The sequence below is a fragment of the Diabrotica virgifera genome, chromosome 2, assembly GCF_917563875.1.
Source record: "Diabrotica virgifera virgifera chromosome 2, PGI_DIABVI_V3a".
NCBI lineage: Eukaryota > Metazoa > Arthropoda > Insecta > Coleoptera > Chrysomelidae > Diabrotica > Diabrotica virgifera.
This window is the reverse complement of record NC_065444.1, coordinates 14,486,638-14,507,195: the sequence shown is the minus strand read 5'-3', so window position 1 is coordinate 14,507,195 and position 20,558 is coordinate 14,486,638. Positions and strand designations below refer to the sequence as shown.

Below are 20,558 nucleotides of genomic sequence, written 5' to 3'. Positions count from 1 at the left end.
TTAATCAGATTAGATGTATCCGAGATGAAAATAATAAAATACTAGTTCACGAAAGGGATGTCAAAAAGAGATGGAAAAAGTACTTTGACAGCTTATTAAATGAAGAATTTGACAGACAGCCTGTAGAGTCAACGGAGACAGTAGCAGCAAATGGTCACCAAAATAACCAACGAGGAAGTGGCTCGAGCGCTTCAAAAAATAAAGAAAGGAAAAGCGGTAGGACCAGATGATATTCCTGGGGAAGTATGGAGAACATTGGGAGAAACAGGAACAAGGTGCCAGACGAATGGAGAAGCAGTATACTGGTACCTGTTTACAAAAACAAGGGAGATATACAACAATGTACAAACTACAGGGCTATAAAACTGCTTAGCCACACCATGAAAATATGGGAAAGAGTAATTGATAGACGGATACGTGAAGAGACCGAAATATCCGAGAATCAATTTGGCTTTATGCAGGGTAGATCAACAACAGATGCAATTTTCATTATAAGGCAGTTGATGGAAAAATACAGGAGTAAAGAAACAAACGCTCATATGGTATTCATTGATCTTGAGAAAGCATATGATAGAGTTCCCCGAGAGATTCTGTGGTGGGCACTCAATAAGAAAGGAGTTCCTGGTGAATATGAAAAGATTGTGAGGGATATGTATGAGGGCGTAACGGCTAGTGTTAGGACAGGTGTGGGAGAAACTGATAGATTTCAGGTGAAAGTAGGATTGCACTAAGGCTTTGTGCTTAGTCCGTATTTATTCTCATTAGTTTTGGACCAGATAACAGTGAAACTACAGGGTAACATTCCATGGTGCTTAATGTATGCGGATGATGTCGTGTTAGTAGGAAATAGTGAAAGAGACTTAGAACAAAAACTGGAACAGTGGAGACAAGCTCTGGAGGAAAAAGGTTTAAAACTTAGTAGGACAAAAATAGAGTATCTGGAATGTTCATTTAAAGATGGAGCTACTACAAATAAAATGGTATCTTTGGATGGTGAAATGATTGTGAAAAGCAATAGTTTTAAGTACCTACGATCGGTATTACAGAGTAATGTAGAAATGGATGGAGATGCATGCAGTAGAATTAGGGCTGGATAGATGAAGTGGAAAGAAGCGAGTGGTGTGTTGTGTGACAGAAAAATTCCAATGAAGCTGAAGGGAAAATTCTATAAAACAGCTATAAGACCGGTTATGATGTACGGAACTGAATGTTGGGCAGTGAAAAAGAAAGAGGAACAATGAATGCATGTGGCGGAAATGAGAATGCTTAGATGGATGAGTGGAGTGACAAAGAAGGATAAAATTAGAAATGAGTATATTAGGGGAAGTCTAGGTGTGGCACCAATTGATGCCAAATTGAGAGAGCATAGGTTAAGATGGTTTGGTCATGTTCAACGTCGAGACGTTAATCACCCAATACGAAGAATAGCTGAAGTGCATATTCCTGGAAGGAGTAAGAGAGGAAGACCAAAGAAGACCTGGGGGAGACGATAAGGCAGGACATATTGGTAAAGGGGATTAACATTGATATGACCCAAGATAGAATTGTGTGGAGAAATGCAATTAGGGAAGCCGACACCGCATAGGGATAAAGCAAAGAGAATGATGATGAGATGTGGATCTATCGACGGGTAATGATCGAATAAGAGTTGGGTTGATCGAATAAGAAATGCAACAGTCTTACATTGAATTAATAAGAGCACAGAAATAACAATAACAATAAAAATTCGAAAGTTACAATATTTCAGCCATGTTATGAGACATCCAGAGAGGTATAACCTTCTACACTTCATAATACAGGGCAATATCGCCGAATGAAGAAGAGGCCCAGGCCGAAGAAAAAGCACAGGCCGAAGAAAAACATCCTGGCTCCGAAATCTTCGAGAGTGGTATCAAGAGACCTCCGCTAATATGTTTAGAGCTGCCGTAAACAAAGGTATTATTGCCAATATGATCACCAACATTCGATAATCGGGTACCAGGTTACCAAAAGAAGAAGAAGAATAACCCTCATAACAGACGGACGATTGTGGCCGGCCACTCTGTGGATCCACAAAAGTAGTTTCCGATGATTGACCGTGGGTTCTTATGTGGAGTGGACGTTGCATCACAGACGAGCGACTGTGGCCGGCCACAGTCGCTCGCATAAGAACCCACGGTAAACTACTTTTGTGGATCCACAGAGTGGCCGGTCACAGTCGCCCGTCTGTTATGACGCTCGACTTTAACTGTTTTTTGACTATGTATGTCGCTTTAAAGTCGATGACTAAACACTCTAACCGGTTGATTCCAGATTTATAAACGCACGCGATTCCCAGATTAACTCGCTAATAAGAAAACAACCCTTGGACCGTTTTTATTTAAACCTCACTCACATGAGTCACGCTACGATGCTGGCAAATCATCAGATGCACAAAAATATCTCAAAAAGGAAAACTAAACTTCGTAAATCAGAAAATAAACTCAATGACAATACTTACTTAATTTAGATGAACTTTTCGTGAGTCATTTATATTTAGAGACCACTTAGATAAAATGAGATAATAGGAAATGTACAAAACAGTATTATTAGATTTAGAATGTTTTTTTATGTACAATGTTAGGCAACAAGGCAGCAACTTGTTTAATTGTTATCGTATAGTCCGTCAAGGAAAAAAAAGCTGAAAAAATCTCATACAGGTATTTAAATGTTCTAAAAAGTATGTGAGGTATAGCTTTTAAAACAGTATTATGTAATGGAAAACTGGGAATAGGAATTAGAACTAGAGTATTGAGTTTCTGTCCTTTTATATGAAACCTGGACAATTACGGACGCAACTGAAAAAAGACTTGCCAGTTTTGAGCTTTGGCTTTACTGAAGAATATGGACAATATCATGGACACAACACAACAAATACAGAAACATTAAGAAAGATGAAAAAATAAAGAGAAATACTCAACGCTATGACGGAAAGAAAAATAAGCTACTTTGGTCACATACTAAAAAATGAAAAATATGAGTTGATGTGATTGGTTATACAAGGGAAACTGGAAGGAAAAAGAAAAACAGGATCGGAGAGACGACGCAGATCCTGGTTAAAACATTTAAAGCAGTGGAGTGGAAAACAACAATATAACTCTTCAGAACCGCTGCAGATAGGGTAAAATTGGCCATGATGGTCGCCAATTTCCTTAAAGGATGAGGCACATGAAGAAGAAGAAGAAGGTGATGACAATTTCGTGATGACATATCGCTCATTTTGCTTTGTTTTTTAAAACAATCGTTAAAAATTGAAAAAAGAGTTTTGCCTATAAAACGTTTCTTATATATTTTAGAGAAAAATAATAATATTTAGATTTTATTGATAAGTGTGCCTATATAAATATATGTATAATAATAGTTATTATAAATTTATACAATACATTTAATTCTTTTAGTTAATTTTATAATTTTTATTTTCAAAAAAAATAATTCATTTGAATATTATTGCAGTTAATGAAACTATATTACAGTATGTATTACAGTCCGTTATATAAAAATAGGTTTAAAATCAATCAACAATTTTATTTTGAAAATACGTACTGTATCTACACTCACCGGCAGAGAAAACGAGCACCCCAAAAAATGGGTCATTTTTAATGTCTTGTATTTCCTAAACCTGATGTCCGATTTAAGTAATTTTTTTAATATGTGATAGCCTTATTCTTTATCAATATCTCTGTAATAATATTGTTGCTAGACAGGTACATTGTCACATAAGCGTAACCAGGATGATCCTAAGGGGGGGGTTACAACTACTGGAAAGGGGGGGGGTTACAACTACTGGAAGGTCTCTGAGGGGTATGGTGTTAAGCGTATAGAGCTCAAAGTCCATCCCAATGGGGGGGGGGTTATAACCCCCAAAACCCCCCCTGGTTACGCCTATGCATTGTCATTGTATACAGGGTGTACGAATCAAACTGTGTTTTTTTCTCAAACTTTGGAACACCCTGTGGAATGTTCTAGCTTTTATAAAATACTGAAATTATAACCAAACTATAGCCTCAGGTTTTCTTAACATTCTGTTTTTTTATTCATTCGCTTATGTTGGATAATAAAAAAGTTAAGCACTTTAACAACTACCCCTGTTTTTCGTTAATACAGGGTGTTTTTAAATAAGTACGGCAAACTTTAAGGGGTAATTCTGCATGATAAAATAATGACAGTTTGCTTTATAAACGTATGCCTGCAAATGCTTCGTTTCCGAGATAGGGGGTGTTGAAATTATTCTTACAAACTGACGATTTATTTATTTCTCTAAAACGGTTTGTGATATGCAAATGAAATTTGGTAGATTTTAAGAGGTAGTTATTGCGCATTTTTTGGCATACAATTAAGAATTTTATATTCACCATTGGCGTGCATACGGGTATAAATATTTTAGATATATCCCGTATGCACGCCAATGGTGAATATAAAATTCTCAATTGTATGCCAAAAAATGCGAAATAACTAGCTCTTAAAATCTACCAAATTTCATTTGCATATCCCAAACCGTTTTAGAGCAATAAATAAATCGTCAGTTTGTAAGAACAATTTCAACACCCCTTATCTCAGAAACGAAGTATTTGCGGACATAAGTTTATAAAGCAAACTGTCATTCTTTTATCATGCAGAATTACCCCTTAAAGCTTGCCGTACTTATTGAAAAACACCCTGTATTGACGAAAAACAGGGGTAGTTGTTAAAGTGCCTAACTTTTTTATTATCCAACATAAGCGAATGAATAAAAGAACAGAATGTTAAGAAAATCTGTGGCTATAGTTGGGTTTTAATTTTAGTATTTTATAAAAGCTCGAACATTCCATAGGGTGTTCCAAAGTTTGAGAAAAAAACACAGTTTGATTCGTACACACTGTATACAATGACAATGTACCTGTCTAGCAACAATATTATTACAGCGATATTGATAAAGAATAAGGCTATAACATATTAAAAAAATTACTTAAATCGGACATCAGGTTTAGGAAATACAAGACTTTTTGAGGTGCCCGTTTTCTCTGCCGGTGAGTGTAGTAAAAAAAAATAAAGTTTTGCTTACTACTCTTTTACTTTTCTACTTCATCAAAAAACTCTTCAATGTACTCGTTTGGTTGTCAAAATTATTCACTGATCCACAAGTTGAATACGCGAAGTATTTTTTGGCAAAAACATACAATTAAAGTTGATGTCTTCTGAATGTCGAATATTTTCAGGGGGGTAAGTAGGAGCTTTGTCTGAAATCAATAAACATTTCACCTCTTTCGGCGGTATTTCCAGTTTCTTCTCTTGAAATTTTCTCAGTGCTGCTGGTACAAAACGGGCAGATGCTGCATTATATCTTTGACAGGTCTAAGTTTACGAGATTTGCCAACAATTATAGCAGTCAATCCGTGCGATACATCGGAGTTAGCACAAAGTAGTGCCGAGATCATCTTGATTTTTCTTACAGAGTTGGATTTTTCCTATTTTTTTTAATTCAATTTTTTTTTCATTTGATCGAATTTTTTGTCCGTTATATCCGAAGTCCGTTAAATAGAGGTCCGTTCTATCGAGGTTTTACCTAATATTTTTGAAGATAAGTAGCCAATAAGTATAAGTAATAGTTGTGTACTATTTAACAGTATAATATGTTTAATTTTACTAAACTAAACTTTAAACTTCAATTCTTACATAAAGTTTAAAAATTAAAAAAAAAATACGTGGCATAGAAGCACGTGATAATGCAGAGGATACTTCTCCCCTCCACTTTTGCGTGGCGGTATTTTATGAGTACTATCACTTTAACGGGTTATAACTTTTAAGGGTCTAGGACATTTCGCCGTCGCCGTTTCGCCGTCGCCATTTCGCCGTCGCCGTTTCGCCGTCGAGCCATTTCGCCGTCGCCGTTTCGCCGTCGAGCCATTTCGCCGTCGCCATTTCGTTGTTAGCATTCGTACTTATAATTTCGGAATGATCATTACTTGTATATAAGTTTTGAATGATTTTTGAACGGTTAAATACTATCACTTTTGCATAATGAAGTTTTTTATTTTTGATGCAGTAAAAACAATTGAAATTGAAATCTGTAAATATTTTATTTTTCAGACGAAAACAATGTATAGTTGAATACGAAAATATAACTTGGTTTTACTAGCAACATCAGCATTTTATTTACACTGACATTTAGTATAAAAAAAAGTTAGTATATTATCACGTTCTTGCGACATTTAGTATAAAAAAAGTTAGTATGTTATTACGTTCTTGTAAACTTAATAGGTCTGGATCCCGCGTATGAAAAAAAAGTTGATTAATAGCAAGCTGAAAATTTGTTAATAGCTTAACAGTGTCTAGTCGAATAAACTTTGATATGTGTGAACACTGGAACAGGGGTAGTTTTAATTGTGGAACAGGTTAAAAATTTGGAACGGTCACACCACGAAAACGGCACATTTATTTTGTCCGACAGAACAGACTTAAACTCTTCGAACAGAGACTAAACTCTCATGCAAAAATCAGACTGCTATTTATCACCAAATAGGCGTTTTAATGAGTGGAACATGTAGAATATGTCAAATGACAGGAATTATGACAGGTAATAAATAGCAGTCTGATTTTTTCATGAGAGTTTAATCTCTGTTCGGAGAGTTTAAGTCTGTTCTGTCGGACAAAATAAATGTGCCGTTTTCGTGCTGTGACCGTTCCAAATTTTTAACCTGTTCCACAATTAAAACTACCCCTGTTTCAGTGTTCCCATATATCAAAGTTTATTCGACTAGACACCCTTAAGCTATTAACAAATTTTCAGCTTGCTATTAATCAACTTTTTTTTCATACGCGGGATCCAGACCTATAACCAATGCCGGGATGGCGACGGCGAACTGGCTCGACGGCGAAACGGACGACGGCGAAGTGGCTCGACGGCGAAATTACTTACGACTTTTAATTCCTTCACTGTATATGCCATTTATAAGTTGGATCATAAAATATAGATCTTTATTTAGAAAAAGTTAAATTTTCAGCTCTTAATGTTAATAAACAATGGAAATATGATTTTAAGAAAAAAATGCCATATTGTTTTCTATTTCTCATAGAATTTTCGGTTTTTTGAAAAGTGTGTTTTGTCACCAGCTTTTCATTAAGCTTAATTACAAGTGTATGAAATAAAAAATATCAAACAATGTTTATAAGCTAAATAGTCAGTCTTACACATTTTTTAAAAACAAATTTAATAAAATTTTGAAGTTTTTTATTACGCCTTAAAAAATGAAGCATTCAAGAATCGATTGCAATTTACAAAATAATTCCTCTCCGGGATAAACAACTGAATAACTTATAAATTAATTGGTCGATCTGGTTGTTACACTTTAATAACTCATTAACTGCTACAATTTCAAGTAGTTAAATTATATGTCATTATGCAAAAAACAAAGTTATTAACATTTACAAATTACTGCAAAAATAATTAATGGTTTTTTGCAATTACCTCGGTCAATTTTTTACGTAATTTAATTTGGAAACTCTCAAAATTAAATAAGTTTTTGTGATCTACAACTTTGAACTCTTTTTCTATAAAATGTAGATACATACGAAACGTTTCATAGGAAAAAATATTTTTTCACTTTTTAAGATTCTTTAAAAAAACACAACAAAAGCAGCTGTAGTCTTCACGGATTTGCCATCAGCTATAATACCTTTTTCGGATAGCTTTATCACCAATAGAGGCCTGCGACAAGGTGACCCGTTATCAACAGATTTCTTCAATGTAATTTTAGAGAAGATTTTACGAGAATGCAACATCTATACTAAAGGCACAATATATCATCACAGGCATCAATGTGTAGCATACGCAGATGATATTACCTTAATAACAAGGAGACCTGCAGAATTAAAAGAAATCTTCAATAGACTAGGACTAGAGACAACAGCCAAGGAATGTGGTTTAGAAATAAACGAAGAAAAAACAAAATATATGGTGATGAAGGGAAATGAAAATCATCTGGGACAGTCCTTTAAGATAAAAAGCCCAAGTAAAGAATATAACTTCGAAATTGTCGGCCAATTTGATTACTTGGGAGTAACACTAACAAATAGAAACGAAGAGAACCAAGAAATCGAAAAAAGAATGGCGAAAGTAGTAAGAGTGCTGGGAGTCTAACTAAGATAATGAGGTCGAAGATAATATCCAGAATAACAAAAAAACAAATATATACAACAGTTATCCGACCTACAGTACTCTATGCTAAATCCTGGACACTAAATAAAGACATGGAAGTAAAATTAGATAGATGGGAACGAAAGATACTCAGAAGGATATACGGAGGTCTAAAAGAGGGAAATATCTGGCGAAGGAAAACGAATGAAGAAATAATGCAAATATATGGACAACCAAAAATAACAAGACTCGCCAAAATTCAAAGATTAAGATGGCTCGGGCATATAGCAAGAATGGAAGAAGGAAGAGTTCCCAATGAATTAATAAACACGGAGGCTGGTACAAAAAGAAAAAGGGGACGCCCCCGAAGAAGATGGTTGGAGTCGGCAAAAGAAGATCTGAAGTCGCTGAGGGTACAAGATTGGAAAAACCTAGCACAAGACAGAAAGAAATGGAAGAAAACCATTGAAGCCTTGGGCCCCTGAGGCCTCTAGAGCTGAACTATATATTATAATACCTTTTAGAATCTTCAGAAATCCGTATAAATTTTTTACGGGAAATCCATGATTTTTAACAGATATATAGGGTGAGGCAGATAACTGGCCTATTAGAAATATCTCGAGAACTAAAGGCAACAGATTCATAAAAATTGGAATAAAGGGGTTTTTAAGGATGATCTATTAAATGAAAATATTTTCATCTCTTTGCAACTTCCGGTTATACCGGAAGTTGCTTATAACTTCGTTTTTTTAAATGGGACACCCTGTATATTTTTAAATTTTTGGATTCTCTTCGATGTCTTCTTTCTTAAAATATGAGGTTTTGTAATATTATACAGAGTATTTTAAAAGATAATTACGTTTTTTTATTAATTTCGTAGCAATATTCACACCCTGTAGAATTGTAGTAGTTTGACATCTAAAACTATACTTACGTTCAAATGATTTTTAATATACTCTACTATTGTAAGAATCATTAGTATAGCTAAATTTTTAATTTTAGTATACAGGGTTGGTCGAAACTCGGAATGAGTATTTTCTGAGTTTTCTTAAATAGAACAGCCTGTATTTTTGTATTGTAGTGAAATGATATTTTATAGTACTTTTTTATTTCTTAAGCATTCCCTATACCTAACTGCTTTAATTTGTGAGTTATTGGTGATTCAAGCTAAACATTAATTGCAACAAAAAATACGTGAAATTTTATTAGGTTGGCCGTGAAAATACTCAATCCCAAATAATTTTTCAGAAATAAATACATATTAATCCAGACTGGTCCTTAAAATTACCAATAATGGTTTAGCTATCAAAATCCCTACGTAGTTAAGATTGTTGGTGCGATTAAAAATTAAGCACAAATTAAAACAGTTAGGTATAGGGAATGCTTAGGAAATAAAAAAGTATCATAAAATATCATTTCATTACAATACTTAAATACAGGGTGTTCCATTTAAGAAAACTCAGAAAATACTCATTCAGAGTTTCGACCAACCCTGTATACTAAAATTAAAAATTTAGCTATACTAATGATTCTTAACAATAGTAGAGTATATTAAAAATCATTTGAACGTAAGTAGAGTTTTAGATGTCAAACTACTACAATTCTACAGGGTGTTAATTTTGCTACGAAATTAATAAAAAAACGTAATTTTCTTTTAAAATACCCTGTATAATATTAAAAACCTGATATTTTAAGAAAGAAGACATCAAAGAGAATCCAAAAATGTAAAAATATGCAGGGTGTCTCATTTAAAAAAACGAAGTTATAAGCAACTTCCGGTATAACCGGAAGTTGCAAAGAGATGAAAATATTTTCATTTAATAGATCATCCTTCAAAACCCCTTTATTCCAATTTTCATGATTCTGTTGCCTTTAGTTCTCGAGATATTTCTAATAGGCCTTTTATTTGCCTCACCCTGTATAGACTGGGGTATATTGCTAAGTAGTACAGTGAGATCAAGTAACATTCAGAATATACCCAAACAGTGAACAGATCAATGATATAATTAATCAATATTATCAGAATAATGAATATCATTAAACAATTGGGTTAAAAAAATGAGAACAATGATACATTTAATGAATAACTAAAATAAACAATCAAAATACTCATATTATTTACTAATACATACTTCAGAATATTGAAGTATGTATTATTATATGTAATTGCATTTTTGTTACACCCTGTAAATTATACAGAGTGTAACAAAAATGCAGGTCATAAATTAAATCACATATTCTGGGACCAAAAATAGATCGATTGATCCTAACTTACCTTAGTACAAATGTGCACATAAAAAAGTTACAGCCCTTTGAAGTTACAAAATAAAAATCGATTTTTTTCCTTATATCGAAAACTATTAGAGATTTTTTATTGAAAATGGATATGTGGCATTCTTATGACGGGAACATCTTAATAAAATAACAGTGAAATTTGTGCACTTCATAAAAATTTTATGGGGATTTGTTCCCTTAAACCCTATCACTTTTGTGTATGTTTAAATTAAATTATTATTGTGGTACCATTAGTTAAAAATATGTTTTTAAAACTTTTTGTCTCAGTATTTTTTCGATAAGCCAGTTTTTATCGAGATGCATTTTCTTTTTTTTATATGTTTACATAAAAATTTTATGGGAGTTTTGTTTCTTTAAACCCCCCAAATATTTGTGTACGTTCCAATTAAATTATTATTGCGGTACCATTAGTTAAACACAGTGCTTTTAAAACTTTTTTGCCTTTTAGTATTTTTTCGATAAGGCACCTTTTTTGAGATGTGGCTTCTTTTTAATATTATTCAGAATGTACCTAAAAATGTAAATTATAAATAAATTTTCATATTATTACCAGGTCTTTATAATCGTACTTAACCACGTACTTAACAATTTACAAATGTGGTGGATTTGACAAATATTGAAAATATCTCGATAAAAACTGACTTTTCGAAAAAGTACTAAGAGGCAAAAACGCTTTAAAAACATTGTGTTTAACTAATGGTAACATAATAATAATTTAATTGGAACGTATACAAAAGTTTGGGGGGGAGTTATAGGGAACAAAACCCTCATAAAATAATTTTTATGGGGTGCACAAATTTCACTATAATTTTTTTAAGATATACCTGCCGTAAGAATGCCACATGTCCATTTTCAATAAAAAAATCTCTAATAGTTTTCGATATATTGGAAAGAGTCGATTTTCATTTTGTAACTTCAAAGGGCTGTAACTTTTTTTATGTGCATATTTGTACTAAGGTAAGTTAAGTTCAATCGAACTATTTCTGGTCCCAGAATATGTGATTTAATTTATGACCTGAATTTTTGTTACACCCTGTATAATATATTAAACTTTAAATAAGAAAATAATCACTATATAACAGATATACAGTTTAGGAACAGGCTTTAAAATGAAATCAAAGTCAAATAATATCAAGTTGGACATTGTACAAAACAAGTTTATAAACATTAACCAATCTAGGTTATAATTATATATTATTTATATTAACCATATTGACATAGTAAACAAAGAACAAAGAAATTAAAAAGTATTGGATAATAGCGAAGCGCAAAGCACATAAACTTAGAACTGAGGAATTAAGAGGACTAAAAGAATTAAGAATCTGGCCAAAATTTCCTTAGCAGGTACTTAAGAAGTCACTATATGCAAATAATATTACATGCTACTAAAAATTTCGATAATTTTCGATTATATTTACATTAAAAAACAAAGAGAAGTGTTTTATTTTTGCCGCCATTATGGGTACATTTAAAAAAAGACGAATAACAATATTGCCAATATGCGAAACTTAAACAGAAAAATGATTCTAATAACTAGATAAAAATCATGCTAAATATCCTAATAGAGAAACAAAATAATTAAAAATCCAACTTTGTATACATCTGGTAAGTATTTTTGTTTCAGTACGTTACAAGATGGCGAACATTGCAATAAAATCCCTCCAAACAAATCTAGGACACTATCTATAAAACAGTTTTCAGTAAAAGACGATATCGTTCCGCGAATAAAGTATATCTTTCACAAAATCACTATATTATGTTATTGAACAAAAGTCACTGAACTGTTTATAAACACTAATTTAATTAATTATAAAAAACAACATGGCGGTAACGCGTGTCGAGGATTTAAACTGAGGCCTGAAAAGCCGCGTCGATGCGCTCGGCACTACCGTTTCAGCAGGAGATGCTTATCTACGACCTACTGTCTCCTGAAATTGCAGGAACTACAAGCGGTTCAGCGGGAATTGGGTGTTTAGTGTCGATTCATACGAGTGTTAACCAGAATTTTTTATGATGACCTTTTTAAACATAAACACAGATGTTTTAAAAAATATTTGAGTTTGACCCACAAAAAACAATGTCTAGCCACAAATCCAAAATAAATACGAAAAGTCATTATTTTTGTAACAACTTAAAGCCTTTTGGACTGCGTATTTTTCATGAATGAAATGTATGAAAAAATAAACTTGATGTTCAAAACATAACAAAAAGTGTTTTGTATATTTGTATAGCATTAACTTTATTATTTATTGGTAGATGGATAATTTCCATCGTTTTCTGTTCTTGGCTATCAGCTTCCAATCTCTGATTCCCATATCACTGGCATCTTCCATAACTACATCTCTCCATCTCTTTCTTGGTCCTACTCTCCAACCAATATTTTTGAATTGTCTATTACCTTGCATCCTTTCTAGGTGTCCAAGCCGTAGTAGTGAACGTTTCTTCACTACATTTGTTATTGGAGAGTTACCATAAAATTGGTACATTTCTATATTAGTTTGTCTTTTCCATTCTCCCTCTACTACTTCCCCATCAAACATTCTGCGAAGTATCTTTCTTTCCCATGCTTCCAATCTGTTCTGTATGGTTTTGTTCATAGTGCATGCGTCGGCATTTTAGGTCTAATAATTATTAGAGTTTACTCTTATTTTTGTACTAGGAGATATACAGTAACAGCCACCCAACTAGATACATAGGAACATTGAGTATTTACAGTCCTGGACCCTTCACTTCTTGCAATGTTTATTTTTATGTCTAGTGTATATTTAGCCTTAATTCTTTTGTTCGTGGCCCCATTACATATATTGCTCTTGGTCACTCTCAGTTGATTTCGGTTTCTTCCTTACATGTCTGGTCAATAAGGGTAACTAAGTGCATATACATATTTTTCCACCTTCTCGAATTCTACGACAGAGCCATCCTCCATCTCCAATTTAAAGGAATCCTTGTTTATTCCTTTTTTGATCGTCATTTCCTTGTACTTTTGGTTCTGTTGGTTGTGAAGCCCTTGCTGTTCTTGGCAGTCTTTCTTTATCCATTTGTGTAGTAAGTTGGTTTCATTCCAATCCCGTCTATTTTACTCAGATCTTTTACTACGTTATTTGATATACTTTCCTTTTTGGTATGGTGTCTTCCTGGTCACTGATAGCAGGTTTCTTATTTCAGAAGTTTTAAGTATTATTTTTAGTTCTGCTGTATGGTCTCTTATTCCTATTGTATTTAGAATTATTGGTCTTTTATGTATGCTTACTTTGTGATTAATATGTTCTTTATGAAAACTGAAGACCATTATGTTACCTACTGTAGCGAGAGAAGAAAAAGTAAACTAAATTGTGTACTGTGTAGAAGAAGCTAGCAAAAAGTATCAACGTTATCAACTGTAAAGTGATAAAGGCTCAGTGTGTAGTTAGTCAACGCCGACCGGTGGTAGTAAATACGGAGATACCGGAGAGGTGTAAAGGCTGTATGACACTATACATTTTCTTGTATCATTTCTAATATCGTTTCTGATATGTCAAAAAAATGCATAGTGTCATACACAGATACAAGAAACGATATCAGAAACGATACAAGAATTTGAGTCAGACACAGATTCTTGTACAAGAACTGCGCCAATTTCTGCGCAAAGAGCAAAAACGTAAAACCTGCTGGTAAAACATCTAAAATGTCATAATTACTTATTCATAATGGCGGCTGAAATGAAAATGGGATCATGTATTGATGAATTTATTTGTGTTTTTGTAGGTATTATTTATAAATCTTTTATTGATACTTAATATACCGTTTGGTATGGACTACTGTTCTACTATAAACATATATTTAGCTCCTAGTAAAGTTCAAACTATAAATTTAGGTTTCATGGTGCATAATTTTTTAATAGACGAAAATATAATAGTTCCTAATTTGGATCAAACTGAAGATAATTCTAATGCAAATATTTTAGCACAAATATCAAAACAAAATAAAAACAAATAATAATTAACCTCAAACAATCAACGTAAAATTCTGGTTACCATTAAAATGTTAATTAAAAGTTTATAAAATCTTTAAAATCAGCTGTAGCTGTAGATGCATTACCATAACGTGACACAGGGTGACAAACAAAATTTCGACCAATCCCGTGCCGAATTTCATACAATTTTCGATACAAGAACTTGCATAGTGTCATACAGGGCACAAATGTACGTACAAGAAATGATACAAGAAAATGTATACAAGAAACGATATCAGAAACGATATTAGAAATGATACAAGAAAATGCATAGTGTCATACAGCCTTAAAGGAAAGCAAGTAAAACACCAGAAAGTAAAGTGATGGAAGTTAAAGCATAAATATTTGAAAAGAAAAAAGTATCATTTATTTGTGATTAATTGCCGCAGGGTTTCTTCGTAATTTTCCTTACAGTTAGGGAAAAACAATTTTTTTTAAAAACACCTTTTTTAAAAATTTGTCAATTTTGTGGCGCCACCCTCGCTAAACGGTGGGTGATAGACATATACTGTCGGGAAATAAATAGTAGAAAATATAGTCCTCTTCATTTTACTATTTTTTTATTTAAACAATATAAATACACCTAATCTACAAGATTATAGTATTTTTACTACAAAAACGTTATTACGTAGGTCAAAATTTTTGACGTAAGAGAACTGTCAAAACATTAGAATGTGACTTTTCATTATTGCCATGTTTATAATAATCATGGCAATAATGAAAAGTCACATTCTAATGTTTTGACAGTTCTTTTACGTCAAAAATTTTGACCTACGTAATAACGTTTTTGTAGTAAAAATACTATAATCAGTATTTTTTCTTTAACCTAATTTCCCTAAAAATGTTTGTAAACTAGATGTCACCTGGTCCATCCTAGCTTTTTTTTTACATGAAATGCCCACTTATTTGTTGTGGATACACAGCACAGCACTGACTCTGCTTTTCACTAATTTCTCACGTCTTTTTTGTGGCTACAATACAATGCAATTTTACTATTAAGTAAATTTTTTGCAAAATGTACAGGAAGGGCTACGTTTCGCAAAAACCACAAATTACCCCCTTTAAAGGGATTAAAAGGAGGGTTCTGGGGAGAAATTTTTTAAGAAAAAGTTAGTTTCATAATAAGCACCCCTTGATATACCAGAAAAAAAAATAAAACCGGACTTGTGTCCATTTTGAGAGGTTCAACCTCTTCCACAATGTATACCATCAATCACAAAATTGGAAAGAAATCCTTTGTAAAAGGTATAAAATTTTTTTTTATTAAAAATCCCTTAAAAGGGCTACATCACAACAAAACGTTTTCGATTTTTATAAAAAATCATCATCAGTGTTCGATAAACTGGATGCTAGCTGAGCCACAAAAGAAAAATATCTGGGTAAAAACCCTTTACATATAATATAGATGCCTTAAAAGTGCATACTTCATTAAAAAGGCCTGTGATGGTCACATGGCAAACAGGATAATGCCCTAAGGTAAAGTATACAGGTTTCCCAACACGTGGGATCCAAATTGAGTTGATCACATTTCAATGACTTAATGGCACCAGTTGCAATTAAGTCATTGAAATGTGATCAACTCAATTTGGATCCCACGTGTTGGGAAACCTGTATACTTTACCTTAGGGCATTATCCTGTTTGCCATTTGACCATCACAGGCCTGTTTATTGAAGTATGCACTTTTAAGGCATCTATATTTTATGTAAAGGGTTTTCACCCAGATATTTTTCTTTTGTGGCTCAGCTAGCATCCAGTTTATCGAACACTGATGATGATTTTTTTTTATTAAAATCGAAAACGTTTTGTTGTGATGTAGCCCTTTTAAGGGATTTTTAATAAAAAAAATTTTTATACCTTTTACAAAGGATTTCTTTCCAATTTTGTTCAACCTCTGTTTCCTACACTAATTGTTGGATCAGTTAGTATTTTGCCGTATTAAAATTAGGTATATTTTATGGATTAAATTTGTTTAATCTATCTTTTCTACAACCGTGTTAAAAATGCAATTTTTAGCACTCCATACGAGCGTTAAAAATGCTACTTTAAGGCACTAGTGCTTTAAAATTTTTATGGCACTGCAATTCGTATTGACCGTATAGGCAATTTTGATGTAATGTCAAAAAAATATAAAAATGGAATGTCAGTCAAGTTCAAGTAAAAGTTTTTGTAGATATTGTCCTGTAATTACGTTTGTAGAAAAAATATTGTATGATATGCGTGTTAAAAAGTACATTTTTAAGGCACTCATGTGAATTGCAGAGTGAGCGATAGCGAGTTTCACATGCGTGCCTTAAACGTGTACTTTTAACACTTATATCATAAATAACTATTAGTGGAGTCACTGAAGGTGGATATGAGCTATTACCTCCGATTTCGTTGAACCTTCATCGATTTTCATGAAAATTGGTAAGTAGTTAGAGTATACCTCAAGGAACAAAGGTGACATGATGCCAACTTGCGCTTTTACCCTGGGGGTGGATGCCACCCCTTCTCGGGGGTTAAAATTATTTTATTAAAAATAATACCATAAATCGATAGAGGGACAAATTCTAAGTAAAATTTGTTATATAAAGTTATTAAAATAAATCAAAACTTTTTGAGTTATTAAACATCAAAAATTTTAATTTTTCGTGAGACAAATCCATGTTTTTGACCGATTTTTCATAAATAACTCAAAAACTGTATGTTTTTAGAAAAAAGTTATTATTACCAAAATGGAAGCTAATAAAATAAGTAATAAACTAGTTACTAAAGAAACATTTTAGTGTTAATTTAAAGTGAGTTATAGGTAATTGAATGTATATTTTTTTCGGCGAGTACCCAAATCCAAATATTCAATCTTAAATTACGGGAAAATTTTGCATTTTATAACATAAAGTATTAAACATTTTTCAAAGTACTTAAAAGTATCTATCGAATGAGCCCCCGAGCAAGTCGATAGCGCTAAAAGTTTATGCACCAAAATTTTTTCAAAATTTATCTTTTAAAAATTTTTCCAAAAAATGGTGTTGTGTTTTTTTAATAACTCCGTCAATTTTTACGATATCAGATTCACCTAAAAACCATTTGAAAGCTAATTTCAAGTGATAATAAACCAAGTCGAATTTATCCTTTTAAACCTTTTACTTTTTTAAAAATAAAAGGTTAAATAGTCCCGGTTACATGGTTGTCGCAGCAAAATTTAAGATTTAAACGTTTCTATCTAGGTTATTTTTTACCCTAGGGAAATAGTAAAGACGGTAGAATATTTGGTATAGAAAAAACTAAAATTTGGTTATATACCATTTTTTACGTATATTGAGTATTTTTGGAGTTATTGAAGTTATACTTCTTTAGGCGCGATTGAGATTGAGGGTGAATTTATATTGATTTGCGCGCATGCGCACACCGACAGTATGGTATTAGTCGTTATACGGGCTCTGATTGGGTGTTGAAATGATCTGTCAATAATAAATAATTGTTCAATATGAAGGTAAACAAATGTATAATATATTAGTTTTATTGTTGTGAGGACAAAAACAAAAAAGTTTATAATTGTAGTGACATTTAAATAGTTTTTAAAAGCAACAGGTACGTAATAATTGTAAATGTAACATAGGTACCTACCTATTTGAACCTACCAAAATACATAGTATGTAATACTTTTATTTACATAATTTGATTACCATCAAAGTTTCTATCAATGTTCACCTAATATATTGTTTTCTTACTCTATGTTTTGTTGTATTTTTTCAATTCTAAATCATTTCAATTCAAAATCAAAATAATTTAATTTAATTAAAAAATGTCAAAAGCTTAATCCGTTTAGTTAGTCGATCTTCGCACATAATGACACATTGCCTCCGTGACGAAGCGTTTAAGGCGAATGAACCCCAATATACCAACCGCGCTGATAGCTGGTTCGAATGCCAATAAAAACTTTTATTTTTTTTATTTTTTTTATACATTTTATGATTGTAAGTATATTTATTATAATTACGTATTTTTTATGGGAAATAAGCCACAATTTTACTAAAAAATGAATTTTTATATAATATTTACTATTTATTATATAATTTTATTTTCAGAAAATACGTATTTTAGTTAAAAAATTTTCCGACAATAATTGTCGGAAAATTTTTTATTAATGTTCAGAAATCATTTGTGGCATTTTTAATGTGTTTGTGTGTGTTTTATTCTTTTATTATTTTAATTTTTAGCACTGTTTTAATAAAAATGTTTGAGAAGTAGTAAGTATAAATTAGTTTAATATTTAAATAAAATATAAATAAAAGTATATTAATTTCATTTAAATCATATAATAGAAGTATAACTTCTTACGTGCGTACAAAGTACACACACATTATTTTTATCAAAAGAAAATGAAAATTACAATAATTTTAAAAATTCTGATTTTTTTAAATTACATCTTTTTTCAAAAACATGCATTCTAAACCGGTCAAAATTATTGAAATAATTACTTATACTAATATAAAGAAATTCTAGTAAGAATTACTATAAATTTTAATTTTTGTGGAAATGGCGTATGTTTTATTTTTCACTTTTTCCTAAAAAATTCGGAAGGGCTCTCTTATTTTCATCATAACTTGCTTAATTTTGATGCAATTAACTTCTCCTGGAACTCATTTGATAGGTGTTCCCAAGTACTTTGATAAGTGTATTGCACGTATATTTTATAAAATGCATCGTTTTCCCGTTATATAAGCTTGAATACTTAGATTTGAGTACTCGTCTAAAAAAATATACATTCAATTACCCCTAACTCACTTTCAGTTAACATTAGTTTAGTTTTTTGCGAGAGAAGTTTATTTCGTTTTTTATTAGCTTCAATTTTGGTAATTGGAACTTTTTTGTAAAAACTTATAGTTTTTGAGTTATTTATGAAAAACCGGGTAAAAACATGGATTTTTCTCACGAAAAATTAAAATCTTTGATGTTTAATAACTCAAAAAGTTTTTATTTATTTTAATAACTTTATATAACATATTTTGCTTAGAATTTGTCCCTCTATCGATTTATGGTATTATTTTTAATAAAATAATTTTCACCCCCGAGAAGGGGTGGAATCGACCCCCAGGATAAAAGCGGAAGTTGGCATTATGTCATCTTTGTTCCTTGAGGTATTCTCTAACTACTCACCAATTTTCATGGAAATCAATGGAGGTTCAACGAAATCCGAGGCGAAAGCTTTCAGTGACTGCACTATTAGTCCAGGGCGCATCTGTTTTGAGATGGACGTTGAGAGGTGACTCAAATTTTTTTGGAGAAATTGCTTGGAATAACTCAAATAATAATATTTGAGTTATCCTCCCACTCAAAATGGTCCGGAACATTGTTTAAATAATCAAAATATGAAGGAAAAATTCGATTTTTTTATTGGTTTTTTGATTATAACTTTAAAACTATTCATTTGTGAGAAAAGTTGTATTGACATAAAAGTTGCGTAATTAAATTTCCTACAATCCAGAATTGGTTAAGAATTTAAAAAATAGTCACCCTTGTTGCAAAATAGCAATAATTGCGAAAAAACCATACAAAAACAAGTATTCGCCTTTTACGTTTTTCAACCATTTATGCTACACTTAGGACCTTCATATTTTACTCAGAAAAACTTTAAGAGATAGTAAAACAATACTGTAAATTTCATTAAGATCGGTTTAATAGATTTTGCAAAATAAATTTTGCAATCCAGCTTTCGCAAAAAGAATTCATTTATTTTAAATGTTGCAGGACTGAAAATAAAGCAGATAGCAAGTTGAATTTTTTTTGCTTATAGAAGTGTACTGTACCTTTCATTTGCAATTTGCAAAATTAAAATCGATTAATTACCACGGCGTCAGGAAATTTTTTAAATTACATTAATTTTTGGTGCTACGCGCAGGACAGCGGTGTTCGATTCACACAAGTTGATTTCCACCAAAATTTCTTTTAATCTTTATCTAATATATTATTTTCTTACTCTATATTTTGTTGTATTTTAATATTTTAATTCCACAAAAATCAAACTAATTTTATTATTGTTTGTGAAATATTGTTTAAACAATTGCATATGTTTAAAAATAATAATCTTTTATTCTCTAAGTTAAAATATATGAACAAAGAAAGTTTTGCTAAAAAAGTGTTATTTCAAAGGATAGACT

At 31.8% G+C, this 20,558-nt stretch overlaps 1 protein-coding gene across 6 annotated transcripts in view; it reads right to left on the bottom strand.

The window, feature by feature from the left end:
- The window catches only part of LOC114345508 (uncharacterized), a 285,375-nt gene that overhangs the window by 225,277 nt on the left and 39,540 nt on the right, over positions 1-20,558 (bottom strand). For 3 of the 6 annotated variants that reach the window (XM_028296361.2, XM_028296329.2, XM_028296341.2), the window contains exon 1: positions 12,054-12,253. The exons of 1 other annotated variant lie outside the window; for it this stretch is intronic. The gene's annotated coding sequence lies outside the window, so the exon portion shown is untranslated. Of the gene's footprint in view, positions 1-12,053; positions 12,254-20,558 lie in introns of those variants that run through there. 2 more of the 6 variants (XM_028296334.2, XM_050643414.1) reach the window with 2 other exon arrangements.